Here is a 10,176-nt window from a genome sequence, read left to right on the forward strand (position 1 = left end):
AAGTCTTAAGGAGGAACTTTGGAAGTTACAGGTATGAATCAATCCACAGGATAATGATGTAAATATTCAACACAGACAAAATCGACAGAAAAAAAACTACACTGGATCCTCTTCTGTCCAGTATATGAAGCTGCAGTTTGATACCCATTAAAGCCATAAATCTTGCCATTAGGAAGAAGCCTTGCCCTGTCTACAGTCTATCTCCAGAGCTCAGCATAACACACAATCAGGAAATAAATTTAAAATCCCCAACACCATTTTGCTGGGCTCTTTTATAGACAGTGTAAGTCTCTGGTCCCATTAATGGCACAAATGCAGCCCTCTGTTCCTGTTAGCAGGACAATCATACTCAAACTTCTCCTGAGAATGTACTGAATATTTTGTAGATGGTCTAAGCCTACTAGCCACAGACAATATCCTAATGAGAAGTCTTGTATACTTGACACCACCTTCTCAGACTGTCTAGAAGGCTAAGCTGGCTTTAATCTCTTCATTAACTTACAGCTGGTTAAAACTGCTATGTCAGATTTTTGGATAAAAGAACACACTGACTTATGAAGTCCTCTCAAGAATTCCTACTTGGCTTTTCCAAGAAGCAGCAGCCTGAGGTAAGTGCAGTTTGCAGTTTTCAGAGTCTTGCTGTTGCCTAAGGACTCTAAAGAGCAGCAGGGCTTTTTCCTGAACTTTATTCAAAAAAATAAAATGGAATCATACTTTCCAAGACTATTCAGAACTGCTTGGGCTACAACTTACAAGATTATCGATCCGTTCAGGTGCTGCTTGACAATTATAAGGGGATGAAAAAAAAAATTACATGGTCTTCAAAGTATTTATATATAACAACAGCTAGCTCTTAAAACAAAAACAAAGCCTTATTTTGCTGCTGAAATCGATGTCCTGAATCTCTATATCATCAAGTAGCCTCCTGTTCACAAGGAGAGCCACTGTTCCACGAAGTCACAACTGCAGATAAACACACATTCCTCAGCTCTCAGAAACATGGTACACTGCTATCACAGCACCCTCCTTCACCAGCATCTAGAGAATCCTAGACACTCAATAACTACTTGTTTATTTCACAATTTCACATTACAGTGCTGTATTCTGGTCAGTTTATGACAGCACACTTGCACTGACAAATCCAGTGACTTCCAGCATGCAAGACAGCATTCAATTTATGGTTATCTGAAAAACTGAATTTTAGCCTTATTCTTTGCAAGACAGCCTCAACAGCATACATACACATAACATGACTGCTGTATTTAAGTCCTGTCCTTGGGAAACTTCTAAAGTCAGTGCTTAAATTTCTGCCAAATTTTATAAGCAGACCGTAGGTTTTTTTCAAAGTTTTACATGAAAAAAACTGATACAAAAAATCTGATAAAATTACAATAGTTTTGGCAAAACTTTATCCTGCATGCCAGTTCTATGCAGTAAATTCATACAACACACCAGAAGAAAAGCTTCCTAGGCATAAGCATGATTAAAATACTGACAGACCTTTTTTTAAATGCTAACCATGCAGCATCAGTTAACTTTTTCACATAAGTTTAGCTCCACGCTGAACTTCTCACTTTGCAGACATCTAAGTTCAAAGGCAGAGTGAGCAGAATTTAAACTTCTCCAATATGTACAAAGAGAAGAGCACATTCCGTTAGGATCATCTATCAGCAGGGAACTCAAACACTCAGAAAAATGTTTCAGTTCAAATCCTAGAATACTGAACCATTACTGACCAAGCTATAGGAATTCATCAGAAGTTTGCAACAACTGGAGGTCATTGAAGACTCAGAAGTGATCCTTACAGAGCTAGGACTGCTCTCTTCTGAACTGCTGCACACTATTTTAAGTAACAGTGACAATTTTCAGCTGTCAATCTGTTCACCTTCAAGAGTGCTCCTCTTGCCAAGCACTCAAAGAACGTGAGAAATGTTTTGTTTATTTTTAAAGGAAAGACTGAAGCAATTGAAGAGATTATAACAGAAATTCAGAAGTGATAAAACAATGCCCTTCACCACTCACTTGCCCCCTAATTTTGAAATTAAACAGACATATTCATATTTGGGTGAAGTTGCCACATATCCACTGCTCTAGCAGAACCTCACCTGCTTCCTTTAGAAGTGGGCCTAAAACCTCAACCACATAATTTATCTACAGCCCTGACCAAGGGCAATGCCTCTTGCAGTCAGATTTCACTAACTTGAAGCAGTATTTCCTTTCTCAACCAGTTCTGATCAGACAGGAGACTGCAGGCCTCTCTGGCTCTGGTCTAGCAGTTTTTGCAAGAGCAACCCTTCCTTGGTAACATTTGGTAACAATTTTACATAAATGTGTTTAGAGTCTAAGTTAATTTCATCACTCAAGAACCTGTGGATTGTTATATATTTTTGACTATTGTACATCACTCATTATTTCAGAGGAGTAAAATACTCTTTAAAAAAAAAAGTAGCAAGAAACTGCAAGGTGCCTGACCATCTCCTTCAGATCAAAGCCTCCACATGGAATGGAAATGAATTTAAACCAGATTTTCACTTATAGAGGCTTACATTAAAAAAAAAAAAAAAAATTATTAGATATGCACTAGTCTAGCAAATACATAAAATGGAAGCAGGAAGAAATTTCTTTCCAATAAGGAGTTTATAGTTTCCTGGTAAGAAGCTTTGGGGAACCAGTACAGGACATTACATCTCTACCAGGACAAAGACTCCCAAAATCTAAATTAGCTTCCTATCTTAATAAGCAAGGGATGACATCATCAGACATAAATCGTTTTACCTTAAGCAGAGGTAATCTCACCATCTGCTCATGTACATGTTAACATTCTTCTCTATGTCAGATGAGTTGCACAGCTTTCTTCTCAAAAACATCCAAGGCTTGTAATACCCTATTTGTAATTTGTTCTACGTAAGCACAGAACATATTATTTGGTAATTTCTTCACAAGAAGTACTTTATAGCTATCAGAAGTCAGTGCACATGAATTCCCTGGAGTCCAAGCACTAAATACAGAAGCAATGATAACAAGTCAGGCCATTTCCTGCATTCCTTATAAAGTAAGGCCCTGGCATACAGTAGCTAGCGCTTCCTCAAAACAAGTGCAATTTTCAAAGTAACTTTGAGGTTATTTTGCCATTAAAGAAAACAAAAATAAAAATACTTGAAGTATTTACCTCACATTGAATCATAGGTAACTTACTAATTAACAAATCTTGCCTGCATACCAGAGACAGTAGCAATTTTATGGGAAACCAGGGAAAACTTAGCAAAATATGTCAGCAGTAATATACTGTGGAAAATACTAATCATCTGCAAAGGAATTTATAGCCAGACATTCGCCACAGCAGGAAAACTCCTTAGCAAAAAAAAGAAAGAAAAAAGTCACAAGAACTTTGATGTTCAGAAGCCCTCTCTGCCAGATGCATTCAGATTGCTACAGACTGAGAAAAAACTGAGCACATACTCATGACAAGACTTCTTGAAGTAAAGCTGTTATTCTTTCTAAATAATGTTAGGTTTAAACTGGAGGTCTTCTCAATAACAGACAGTTATGAAAGGTCAGTGTTAAAGCTATACAGTTCTATCACACTATCTTTCCTCTAAAAACTTAGTAGCTTCTTTAATCCAGTCATTTTAGCAAAATTAGCAAATGCCTCCTTACAAATTAGATTAACACAGTTAACCAGAAAATTTAATCCATTTTGTTTCAGCTCATATCTACAGAACCTTCAAAGACAATTACTAGCTCAAATATAGGTTTGATTTTTAATTGGGCACAAACCCTGAACCAACACTCATTTTGTTTGTTTTGCTCAAATCATTCAGATCATAAATATCTAAACAGGAACCACATCTCTTAACTTTGATTTTGGAATTTCATTTACAACAAAAAAGTACAATTTCATCACAAAACCTTTGATCTCGAGGGCTAGGCAAGAATAGGATGTTTCTAGCACTAGAACAGGAAGTCTCAGCCTTTAAGGTCTTTCAACATCAGCAACAAATCCCTTGAAAAATCCATCCTCAGCTGTTTCAGTGCTTATAAAAATTTATGAACTACTGAAATCAGTTTTCACCCAGGACACTGTGCAGAGGATCATTAGTAGATACGGCACACTTTGTAGCTGCTGTTAAATTTGAATCATCGTGTTTTGATCAATGTTTTAAGAGAGAAAAAGCATAGATGCATTTGTCATGATATTCCAGCCAGATCTCAGTGAGGGCAGCTACAGATACCTACAGATCATGTGTTTCCCATGGCAACACTCTTCCTCTGCAATGGTTTGCACCACTGGCCACTGCAAGCCCTTCCATCAGTAGATGTGGATACATGCAGATTTGGTACAGCAGGTTTGAAAGTGTACTCAGCACCTTTCTGCTATTATACTCTTCCCCTCAAATTTTGAGCCTAACCACCACTCCATTTAGGTCTGTTAAGTGATGGGGGTCAAAGATAATTGAATTTCATGTAAGTTTCATAGATATAAAAACCCTGACCCTGCCAAGAACCCTGAGTGTCACAGCTAGAAGAAAACTGTAGCATGAGCTCATATAACTGGACACTGCAGATTTATCACCAGGATAAATTTCATAAATGATTGAATGATGGCAAGAAGTCCTTAAAGCCAATCAGCAGAAGACACAAATCAACAGGAAACTGTGCATCTGTTTCATCAGCTGTAGAATTACTCACCAAACTTTGCATCTCTGTATTTCTTTCTATCCTCTTCTTAGCTCACTAACAGCATCCTCCTATTCTGTTCCTGCCCAGTATTTTCTGGATGCAGGTACCAGAAAAGAGCAAGAATGAAACTGATGGCATCCCAGGCTCCTTCATTCCGATGCATTTGGCCAAGATAGTTTTTTCCATGCCTTACAGCCAAGCATATTACCCATATTGTTTGACAAAGGCTAGGAATTCTAGTTCTGTTGCAATGTTTCTCCTTACAGAACAATGCTTTCAATTCCACTCCTCCTGTTTCAAAAGTTTGCTTTTAAAAACCTTGTACCAGTTCCCTTGCTCTACAGACACCTCTTAAGTCGTGCTTTTCTCCACGTCACCCTGACATACACAATCCCTCCACCAATCCCATTTGTCAAAGGCTGCTTGAAAACACTCCCACAACACAAACTTTCATACAGAATCAACATTAGCTGCAGGCTTTTCCCATTCTTTAAGCAAGGTCATTGGCCCAAATATTTTGATTCCCCAGCTGAATAATTGGTGACGTAATTCCTGACTTGCAAAGTAATTTTATTCTGGAATATCACTATCATGGAACAATTAAGACTGGAAGGGACCTTATTTACTCATGCAATGTGGGGCCTGACCCATGTGGAGCAAGACAAATTACCTGGAGCATGCAGCTAAATGAGTACCTCCATTAATCCTAGAGTACTAAACACCAGACAGACAACATTTGAAACTACATATCTAATTTTATCAAAACCATACAAGGTGTCTAGAACAGAGAAAGAGGAAAGAAGACATCTGTGCTGTCTGCTTTAATTACCACAACAGAGATACCCAAATGCCTTCCATATAGTTCTATAATATTCTGCAGCATAGACGGAGGACCTTGTTAAAATCCCAATTTTTCCTAAATTATGTGCCTGAAGTAAGCCCAGCAGACACCCTCATAACTTTGCAAAACATTTTGCAAACATGCTGAGAACACAGCAAAAGGCAGAAGACTCATGATGCAAGGTACAGAGGCTATTAACACACAGAGATGAAAACAAGCCTCCTCCACAGAGACCCTATTTTACTCCCTGTGCAGCAGTGCACAACATACACCTTCAACAGAACATCATCAAAAATATGCATGGAGAGGAAACATTGACACCTCAGCTCTGGCCCAGACTTAACTCTGTATCACAGTATTACTATCACCCTACCAGTCTAACCTAATGCAATTCTGCTGCAGTAGCCAAATTATTTCCACCACTTGCTTCAGCAGCTGAGTTTCCCCCCAGGCAGGAAACTTGCACAGTTTCAGTTATAATCAGCAGATGCCTCTTAGTCACACACCTCATATTCATAGGAGATTGAGCAGAATTGCTGATTACCAATTGACAGAACAAATGCACCATTCACATGTACCTCTGTGCTTCATCCATCAGAAAATACAAACTGCTTATTACACATATTGATTCAACAATTATGAGGTTTGTTTGGGTGCATTTTTTTTTACAATTCACACGTAGAGAACAGAGCAGGGTGGCTACACTCAGACCAAAGGTTCATCTCATCTTTATCTCGTGTCTAAAGGTGGTTTTGGAAATGCAAATAGGAAAAAGCTAAACCAACAAAAACACTTCCTCAAAATACCCTTCTAGTCTCCACTAATTTGGCACTCAAGTACTTCCGGAATCCTGAGGTAACTTCTCTAAGATGAAGACTCTTGATGGACTTTTTCATCAGGAATTTGAGGAATTTGTTCAGATGGATGCAGAATTCAGGTAAACTTCCAGCTCTCACCTTGTAACAAACATCACTGTCACCATGCTCTGCTCCTCTGCTGTGACTACAACCTAAGCAGAAGATCAGATCAGTTACTGATGACCTGCTCTTGATCAGTCCCCTGCAAACATCAACTACAACACTGAAGCCTTCAACCTCAATTATTTCCCCTGGGTCACGATGGACTGAACAACTTCCAGATCTGAACCAGTGACATTCCCTTAGCAGAAACACCCCAAGGTCCTCACACACTACACACCGCAAGTTGTGGTTGGGTTTTGTAAGTGATGTTTTGTTTGTAACTTCAAATTACAAGTTACATGAAACATGCAGACATACCTTCTCCCTCTTACTTCCATTTCTTCCCTCCAAAGTGACCATCACATGGACAGCTTAATCTAAGGAAATACTTTCAAGCTTCATTTCTACAAAGTTATAGATTGAAGTAATATTTATCATAATTTTTTTTTAATGTGAGCTTCTATGAAAGCATTTTATTCGAAATTTTTTATAGCTTAAGTGAAGTTTATCATTGCTGGTATGCTTTGAAACATTTCCTCCTTCCCTTCCCTGCCCAGTATGGAAACAACTTCATCCTAATTCTCACAAACTTACATCACACCAACCTCCTCACCCACAAAGGAGCTGAATGATGCTGTATTAGATGACTGATTTTATTGACCATCATTGATAAAGACTGAACCCTGGTTCTGGTAATTAATTACACATCCACATCTTCTACTTAAAATAGAACAATATGTTTACACAGTTACACATCCATAAAGCGAACAACTTACATTTATGTAATAGTCTCTCATTTTAAGCTTGTTGTATTATCCTAAAAACAAATAAACACCAAATAATTTCTGTACTGACTGCAGACACTAAAAGGAAATACTTCTATTACACAGAAATGGAGGATCTTTACCTGAATGTAAGGCTGACGCTGTATTTTATGAATTTTAGTCATGTCAGTGTTGGACTTACACTGGTCTGCCCACCAGTGCTACTTCACTGCAGTTTTCGAAGCTCCCACAAGGCAGCCTTAAAATTGTTCAAGAGTTTAAAAGATAAACAACATGCAATCCTGCTCTAATAAAATTCAAATCTAGCATTCATTTTTCTAAATAACACCATACTGTCTGGTTTTGGGCCCACATCAAAGCCTAAGACAACAAAAAAAAGCCTTCCAAAACATCACCTCAGCATTTTTATTTCTTAAACAACATTTTAATCCAAGCTAGGTAGCAAATACTACAGCAACACTGAGTAAGAAATATTACCAGCTTTGATTTAGTTTGAGAAGAAACAAAGGAACACAAAATCAGAAAGTTCTTTTTTTTACTTAACATTTTGAAATGCATAATTTCCATATCCATTCAATTTTCTTTGTTAGTACACAGCTACTCAAATTGGATAAAAATAACTAAATCATCGATTTAAATACAAAGATTATATGTCCTGATGAACCTTGGAGCTCTCAGGGATGACAGCAATAACTCACAGGAAACTAACAGGAAAGAGGAACCTCAAATATATAAATCAGGAGTACTATTCCACTGTAATTAAGACAAATATATTTTATTAAATCAATCAAAATTTTAAATATTTCCTGAGATCTCCTTTGTAATTTTCATAAACAAGCATCTCTAAGAGACATAAAAGGACATAAAAGAATACTCAAATACAGCAGACCATTTAAGAAGATGAGATTCTAAATAACCTATTACTTGCCTGGTTTGTAGTCCCCTCCCCAAAAGGTCATTCAAGTATTTCTTATTTCTGCCTGTTTTCTCTCCCTCTATCTTCTATGCAACTTTCTTTCATTCTCCCCTTATTCTAACCAGTTTTGCACCAACTTACCTTTACAAAAGAACAAACACAATCCCAAAAAACAAACAGAACTTGGTGGGAACTATAATCCCTTTCTCCCTCTCCAACAAATGTGCTAAGAGAGGCCAATTTAAGCAACTTTGCTTCCTCCCAGATGCATAAACTTTTTTACAGGCTCACTCTCAGAGTTGGGGCAATGAAGAACACAACTGCCTTCAAAGCCAACAAAGCCATATAAAAAAATACTTTTGTCTGTCTGATTTCATTTCCCCTGCCCCATTTCTGCTTCCCCTTTGGATTCTTCATAAATCATCCATCACTACTACTCCTGAACACAGCTTATACTCAAAGCAAGTATTGCACAACATCTTGTACAAACATCAGACATTTTTTTCTTAATTTTCAGTTCCCTTTGGGAAGGGAACTGCATTAAACATGCGATTTTATTAGTTAAAACCTCTGCATCTCTCCTCTACTTCAAATTATTTTAACTGGGCTATGCTCTAGTAGCGGGGTTGTAATAAGTAATACAATAAGTAGGAAGCCCACCAGAATATCCTTTTCTTCCAAACGTTTTTCTTCTGACTGACATCCTTCCCCCAACAACAGCATAGCTGAAGTGGGAGGTTACTTGTGCTAACAAAGGTGCAGGAATACCTTTTTTATTGTGTTGATACAGAATAATAAACTAGATTGAGCCAAGAACAGCAAGGCAGTCACAAACTTCCATGTATCACTAGAAACACCGGCAAAGCTCCCGGAGGAAACAGCAGAGCTGTTTAGGGATCAGCTTTGTAAACATCCAATTTCTCTGGAACCACAGCAACGCACCAACCCGAGGTGAGCGAACCAAAGCCAACAAGGGGATGAACAAAAAGGAAAGGTAAACCTGGTGGATCTTTGCAGCGACCGCCAAGGTGCCCCCTACTCCGGGCACCTCCCGGAATCCGCGCTCCGTGCCAGTGACAGCTCCCCACCACCCCGGAGACTTCACCCCCGGGTCCAAAAAGCACCTCGGGCACCTGCGGAGCGCGGGCAGCACCTCCGGAGGCTCCGCGCCCCGAGCGGCGCCGCTCCAGCGCTCCAGACACGCAGTTCCCGGTGGAAGCGCTTCCCGCAGGCAGCGCCGCCGCCGCCGCCCGGCTCGGGGAGCCCGCACGGCTCCCGGAGCCGGGCGGGCCGTGCGGACAGCGCTGCCCCGGGCCCGCCGCTCGCAGGTGCCGCTGGCAGCACGGGCAGCCCTGGGGCCGCGCCGAGGCCCCGCCGGCGGCGGGCAGCGCCCGGAGGCCGAGGGTCTCGGCGACCCCCGGGAGGAGCGGGCGAAGCAGGGCTCGTCGGGGAGCGGAGCGAGCGGCCCCCGGCAGGGCGGGGCCGGGACGGCACGGGGCCCGCGGCTCGCCCCGACCCCCGGGGCTCCCCGCGCCTACCTCGGCCATTTCCCCTCGTCCCCGCTGCTCCCGGCGGGAGCGCTCCAGGCTGCGGGCAGCTCCCCCCGCTCCGCCGCGCTGCGCTCACTTCCGCCCGGCCGCGCGGGGCGGGGCGGGGCGGGGCGGGCGCTGCGCCGGGCCCGGCCCCGGGGCCGCCTCACCTGAGCCCGCGCCGCCGTCGCTGCGCCCGGCCCGCGCAGGGAGCCCGGCCCGCCGGGGGCGGCTGTGGGGGGGCCGCGGGGCCGGGTGGCGCTGGGGTGACTCTCCGTCATTTCCTCCCCTTATCGCCCGATCTTCCCAGGAATGCTCGGCATGACTGGGAACTAGCCCAACGCACCAGAAACGTCCGGCGGGGGGGCTGGAGCCGCGCCGCGGACACAATGGACTTCCTCAGCCGCCGGCAGCGGGGGAGGGGCCGGGACGCGGCGGGGACGGGGTCGAGCGGTGACGCCGGAGA

The 10,176-nt window shown here is 42.0% G+C and overlaps 1 protein-coding gene across 4 annotated transcripts in view; it reads right to left on the reverse strand.

Annotated features, from left to right (window-relative positions):
• Positions 1–9,807, reverse strand: part of PIK3C2A (phosphatidylinositol-4-phosphate 3-kinase catalytic subunit type 2 alpha) — a 50,490-nt gene extending 40,683 nt beyond the window's left edge. For 2 of the 4 annotated variants that reach the window (XM_005522303.3, XM_014252061.2), the window contains exon 1: positions 9,720–9,807. The gene's annotated coding sequence lies outside the window, so the exon portion shown is untranslated. Of the gene's footprint in view, positions 1–4,689; positions 4,930–9,181; positions 9,199–9,719 lie in introns of those variants that run through there. The other 2 variants (XM_014252063.2, XM_014252062.2) reach the window with 2 other exon arrangements.
• Between the last annotated feature and the right edge of the window lie 369 nt (positions 9,808–10,176).

Source organism: Pseudopodoces humilis, chromosome 7 (genome assembly GCF_049639895.1).
Source record: "Pseudopodoces humilis isolate 2021_Gansu_Grassland_sample_001 chromosome 7, ASM4963989v1, whole genome shotgun sequence".
In the NCBI taxonomy this organism is placed as follows: Eukaryota; Metazoa; Chordata; class Aves; order Passeriformes; family Paridae; genus Pseudopodoces; species Pseudopodoces humilis.